Source organism: Sander vitreus, chromosome 21 (genome assembly GCF_031162955.1).
Source record: "Sander vitreus isolate 19-12246 chromosome 21, sanVit1, whole genome shotgun sequence".
In the NCBI taxonomy this organism is placed as follows: domain Eukaryota; kingdom Metazoa; phylum Chordata; class Actinopteri; order Perciformes; family Percidae; genus Sander; species Sander vitreus.
Window position 1 is genome coordinate 3,658,372 of NC_135875.1, and position 6,898 is coordinate 3,665,269.

At 40.0% G+C, this 6,898-nt stretch overlaps 1 protein-coding gene across 2 annotated transcripts in view; it reads right to left on the minus strand.

Moving 5' to 3' along the window:
* Positions 1–5,650: 5,650 nt before the first annotated feature.
* Positions 5,651–6,898, minus strand: part of grb7 (growth factor receptor bound protein 7) — a 21,260-nt gene continuing 20,012 nt past the window's right edge. For both annotated transcript variants that reach the window (XM_078279435.1, XM_078279434.1), the window contains exon 16: positions 5,651–6,898. This exon is cut by the window's right edge and continues 313 nt beyond it. The gene's annotated coding sequence lies outside the window, so the exon portion shown is untranslated.

Consider the following 6,898-nt stretch of genomic DNA (forward strand, 5'->3'; position numbering starts at 1 on the left):
GAAACTCATATCATCATATCAATCTGTTAACATATTGCATTGGGCAGGTATTGTCAAATAATTACCGCTTCTTTTTATACAGGACGAAAGAGTCGACTGGGGCTCAAACGGTCTTTAAAATGAGCTGGATTCTGCTGGAAAGTGGCTCAAAACACCTTTTGTTTGTCATTGTTTTGGTTTTAATTGAGTCGTTCTATTTTTTTTTTTTTTTAACAATCTGGCAGACAGACACTTTGATGTTTGCATTAATGGGAATTATAATGCCAAGTAGGTCAGGTAATAAACACTATGTTGTTCTAATGAAGTTTAGACTGAGTGGACAGATTTTTAGATGACTCTGCTGAACATACTTCTGAAAAAATGATTCAGAAAGACGAATAAGAGACAACCGAGCACTTTGCAATCACCACAGCTGGAGATCGGAGACCGAAAAGCTGCGGAGACTTGACTTGGTGACCCATAAATAATGGAAAATGCTCCTCTGGATGTACTTTTGCCCTTTGGAGCTCCGCCATACTGTCACAAATAATCAAAAACATCACCAGGATGCAAATGTAGCTCCACCTTTAGAAGCTGTAACATTAAAATAATGAACACAGCAATGCATCATATTCATCATCATGTAATGTTACCACACTGCACATAGCTGTACATACTGCACATATCTGTCTATATGGTTCATTCTGAATATCCATATTTATTCTGTTTTTCTTTTTATAAATTCTGCTAATACACTGCATATACCTATATTATTCTTACTACTAGTATAATGTCATTGCTACTACATTGCACATATCTGTAGGTTGAATACATTGTTCATATTACACAGCCATATTTATTCTGCTCTTATAACACTGCAATATATTTATTGTCCTGCCTATGCACCACCTGTCTATACTTGTATATCACATTGCACTTTTCTGCTTTTTTTGCACTTCTGGTTAGACGCAAACTGCATTTCGTTGTCTTGCACAATGACAATGAATGAAGTTGAATCTAATCTAATTATAATCCAATAAAATATGAGTCTGAAATTAGATATTCTGCATAATGAGTAAGGCTGCACAATATATCGTTTTTCCAACTGGCGCAAAACACACATTGCGAAAGGCTGCAACATATCGCAATGGACACAAAACAGATTTTTTTGTGTTAGTTGAAAAGAATATTGGTAGAAAACTGCACTTTAAAATGTAACTGTCACTTTTTTTTAGTGGTGCCTTTTATATTCAATTCAAGGTTTCATTTTTCCATAAAAAGTTGGAAATGATTTCCTTACATTTGTTTTAAATTCAACAAGCAATTTGTTAGCCTGACAAGCCAGACCCACATCCAGATGTTGGGTCTGGGAACTCCCCATTGGCAGGGCTCAATCCGAGGGGCGGGATAAACGGTTGTCATTCAAATTCCCTCTGCACGCAATAGGATAGCTCTACAACCAACCAGAGCAACGCTAGTTGATAGATTAAATGTATCCAGTCGGCAAAACTCCGAACACATCTTCCTTTTTTAAGAATGACTTCAGTGCCGTTCTTTGTTCTTTTCTCAAAGAAAAGCTGAACTCCAAGTCTTCCAGAGTCGCGGCCAAAGCCGATTCCAAAGACCACTGTTCACCAGCAGCAGCAGCCATCTTCTTTGTTTTCAAGTAGCAGGGAATTCCAAGGGGGTAAGCCTCTCCCCGGAACGTGTAGCTCCTATGGCGCCATTTTGATGCTACCAAGCAAGAGTTTGGTTGTGTTGTCGTAGCAACCGGTAGCAACATGCTCCTTCATGAGCTCCTCTCTCGTGTCTCTTACAAGTGGCGAACTCATGAACTTGCTGTTTTATTGTCTAAAATATTCACTAACGTTAAACATTGTGTTTTCGTTGTTCCTGATCGTTTACATGCTTATCTAAATAAACGATGGATGTATTTAGACAACTAAGGAGATTTAATCATTATGTCGTGCTACTAGCTACTAGCTAGCGCTAGCTATTAAGGTTAGCCTGCAGTTTCGTGAACAGAGCTCATCCACGTTACAAGCTTTACAGCATACAGCCCTCGGATATATCATAAGAGAGAACTAAGGCGATGTAATCACTAGCTATGTCTGTAGTGATGTTATGTAGGCATATAGCTAGCTAATTATGGTATTATCGTTGTCCTAATACATCCGTGCTAGCTACCGCTAATAGCTAGTAGCCGATAGCCCCGCCAGTTTGGGAAACGCTTCATACGTGACGTTACATCCACGTTACAGGCTTTACAGCATACATACATCCCTCGGGTGTATCATAAGATAATACCATTACAACCATTAGCTATATCCATTATTACAGCTACAGGACATCGGGAGAACAGTTTGAGCGGGCGGGCGCAGTCTCGTGGGTCCGCTCGCGTCCATTATGCGCGTTCGTCATACCTAGTTTAAAAACTCTGGATTCGGCTACTAGTGAATTTTAAAAATGTTAAAGACGTGACGTTTATAAAAGGACCCTTTAATTGTTCGGGCTGGTTAGTTGATGTACCCCAAAAAAAATGATCCGCTGAAATATAGACGTTTCTTTCGCCATGCAAAGTCTATGTGAAAAGTGTTTCTGGGCCATGGGGTGCAGTACCACCGTTATCCACTAAGCCCATGGTGGCTTTTAGACATGGCGCTCTTCCTGGGGGCTTGATGTCAATGGGGAATTCACGCAGAACCGTCGCAACTCTGCCGTCATTATGTTAAGCCCGCCCGCCTACTCTATACACAATGTGATTGGCCTGACCAGAATTTGGTTTTTCCAGCTCGCAAGCCAACGGAGAGTTGCTAGATGGACCCTGGCCGCTAGAGTGCGTCTAGATTTCTACGCTAGCAATTTGTTGTATTGTAGAAGAATACTGAAAGCAGCAGAAATGCAGAACTGAGTACATTTTAATATGTTTATGTTTGTGTATGTTTAAGCCGTTATCATGATATTCCACACATCATACATACCACAAACATTTTCGCATATTTTTCTCATATCGTAGGCTACAGTCCTAATAATAAGTACTTTTACTTTGGGTACGTTAAGTATATTTAGATTTTAATACTTTTTTTATTTTTTTTTACTTTTAGTACTTTTGACACTTTCTAACGTGACACCTTAGCTTCAATTAACTGATCAACAACAAAACCTCAGACACTACAGCGCCAACCATAGACTGTAAATATTAACTTAAGTAATGTTTATGTTACATTAATATAACGTGACCGTAGTTTGTTAGCGGAACTGTGTACACACTCGGATAATTTCTAGCTTCAGAATATCTGTTTAAATGTGAATATAAATGACCTTGTAATGTTTTCACTTAATTGAATGGTGTCAAACTAAAGTGTAACTTCTAGCTAAGCTTTCTGACAATATGTCGTTTTAACCATTTTCTTCAGCTTTTACTTTACAAGTGCTGGCAAAAGTAAGCTAACGTTAGCTAGCTTTTTAACTGTTGGCTAGAAACATGCAACAACAGAAAAGAGCTAAACTTACCATTAGCTTGCTAGCTCGCTCATCCTGACGACGCAATAACAAACAAAGCAAATACGTTTCTTGAGTTTGTAAACATTTCGTTCCACTTTCTTCTTTCGGTCCTCTTTCGTTCGCCAGTTACATTTAAAAATACTGCGCCATTTTAGGCGTTTTTTCCCTTCTCGAACACTTCTATTTAGCGCACCTGCTAAGATAACCATGGGGGTGTTTGATTTGTATCACCTCTGGCCCGCGGGCTAGGCGGGCAGTGATTCAAATGAGTTTTTCTTTTCTACTTTACACTCTTGCAGTTAAAAACCTGCAGATGTATTAATATAACTCCTTAACATATTAATACAACTGCTCTCTGATTTTTAAGAGCTGTTGAATTAATATCACTTTGTCATATTTGGACCGCTCATACATTCCTAAATGTGCTGCACATGTCTGAGCTCTCTTTGAAGCCTTCCTGACCCATATCTCTTCTGTTACTCCCTTTATTTACCTGGCCATCCAGGCCACAAAAAAAATGTGTCGCCATAGCAACCCCTTCATGGCTACAGCGGAGAGGTTGAGCACACTGGTATTCAACGACACACAGAGAGAGAAAGAGAGAGAGAGAGAGACAGACAGACAGGAACAGAGAGAGAGAGAGAGACAGACAGACAGAACCAGAGACAGACAGACAGAAACAGAGAGAGAGAGACAGACAGAAACAGAGAGAGAGAGAAAGAGAGAGACAGACAAACAGAGAGAGAGAGAGGAGAGAGAGAGACAGACAGACAGGAACAGAGAGAGAGAGAGAGACAGAACCAGAGACAGACAGACAGAAACAGAGAGAGAGAGACAGACAGAAACAGAGAGAGAGAGAAAGAGAGAGACAGACAAACAGAGAGAGAGAGAGGAGAGAGAGAGAGACAGACAGACAGGAGAGAGAGAGAGAGAGACAGACAGACAGAACCAGAGACAGACAGACAGAAACAGAAAGAGAGAGACAGACAGAAACAGAGAGAAAGAGAGAGACAGACAAACAGAGAGAGAGAGAGGAGAGACAGAAAGAGAGAGACAGAAAGAGAGACAGACAGACAGACAAAAAGAGAGACAGAAAGAGAGCCATACAGAGAAAGAGAGAGAGACAGACAGAAACAGAGAGAGACAGACAGACAGACAGAAACAAAGAGAGACAGAGACAGAGAGAGAGAGAGACAGACAGACAGACAGAGAGACAGACAGAAAGAGAGAAAAGGAAAGTCAGAGAGCGAGAGAAAGAGAGAGACAGACAGACAGACAGAAACAGAGAGAGAGAGAGACAGACAGAACCAGAGACAGACAGACAGAAACAGAGAGAGAGAGACAGACAGAAACAGAGAGAGAGAGAAAGAGAGACAGACAAACAGAGAGAGAGCCATACAGAGAGAGAAAGAGAGAGAGACAGACAGACAGACAGAAACAAAGAGAGACAGAAACAGACAGAGAGAGAGACAGACAGACAGAAAGAGAGAAAAGGAAAGTCAGAGAGAGAGAGAAAGAGAGTGAGAGAGAGAGACAGAAGAGAGAGAGAGAGACAGAGACAGAGAAACAGAAAGAGAACGAGAGAGAGAGAGAGAGAGTGAGAGAGAGAGACAGAAAGAGAGAGACAGAGAGACAGAGAGAGACAGAGACACATCAGCTCTTCAGTTTCTGGAGCCCCGGTGCAGAGCTCAGCCCCGCAGCAGAAGGTCTGTGAACCGTGCAGACTGCCAGGATCCACAGTAACCTCCAGGCTGCCTTTGATGTTGCTCCACCAATCAGATCGTCAGGACTCAGTCCAGGTTGTTTTTTTACAGTCCAGTTTTAGGCTGAGAATGGTTTTATAATCATAATCAATAATAATTTAAATCAGACAGACCAGCATTTTCTTTTCAATGTATTTCTACCCAGTGGTGAAATGTAACAAAGTACATTTACTCAAGTAATGTACCCAGGTGTTGTCTAGTATTAATGTTTTCTATGTGAAATATTAATCTTCAATAAAGCTCTGATACACACATTTGCATTGTATTTTTTAGGACTTCACTCCGTTTACTTTTTGTGTCAAATATTTGGAAATTTGACCTCAAACAATTGTTGAAATAAAACCATGTGAGAAGTTTAGAGAGGTTGTCTTGCTATAAGATTGACGACAACAGCAACATTTTAAATTTCAGAAAATCTGTTTAATATGAAAACATGTAAACTCTGGACAATATATTTCATTTTTAAGAAACGGATCTTCGTAATAAAAAGCAAACAAGTATAAGTGCAAATATTCAAATTAAAAGAAAACATTTTCACACAACCACCAATAACAAAAGGGTCAGAAACGCTTGATTTTTTGTTACCTTGAATTAAATATGTATGTTGGAATTAATTATAGGAACTTTTTTTTTTTTTTTTATAATTGGAGACTTTATTCTATATTTGTTTGTCTACAGACCGCAGCTGAAGGTTATGATGCCTCTCTTCCAACTAGAATTACTTTGAAATGACCAGAAAACGTCCGGGGAAAATAGAAGGAAAAGTATCTGTAAAATAAAGCGTTACCAAAATTGTCTTAACTCGAGGTCTGCTTACTAGCTTTTTCCAGAGCTTTAACCACATCTTTTGGTCTTCCACAGCAGCTTAGCGAGTGCCAAGATAAAAAAAAAATATGTTCTGTGTTCCTGTACCCTCATAAAACATGTTACTGTTATATATTTGGTTGTTTAAACATCACAAGAAAATGCCCTTCCCCGTCAATTGTGCAAATATAGCAATGAAAGTTACAGCGATAGTCCTTAAAGTTTGTTCTAATTAGCATATAAGATTGGAAATGAAGGCACAAATAAGAACGTTAATGTACAAAACATCCCACAGTCAGAGGAGTGAGACTTTCTTCATGCTACATGATTGCAACCTGGGGCATTTTCAGGTTTATAATATCACAATGTTAATAACAAAATACATGTGTTAATTTACTTGCATTACACAGCTGAAAAAAAACAAATGGGTTCCTGTTTTGAGCTTTGACTCAGAGCGCCCCCTGGTGGCCACGGTCGCTCAGTTCTTCAGTGAAATCTGGTGAAGTCACAATCAAACACGTCCTCCTCCCACTGCCCCTCCTCCTCCCACTGCCCCTCCTCCTCCCACTGCTCCTCCTCCTCCTCCCACTGCTCCTCCTCCGTCTCTCATCACGGCTGTATGGATCTGAATCAAAGTGTGCTAAAAGTCTGTCCGACATGGCCAATTAAGCCGTCACCACAGGGACAGCAGCTCATTAATTAAAAAAATAAAACCAACCACTGTCTGGAGCTGCACACGTAGTCGGAATAATTAAAAACAATAAAGAGGAGGAGGGGAGGACAATATGCTTCAAAGCTTACCACTCCAATGTCTTACCACCCTGATAACATTATCACACAGGCTACAC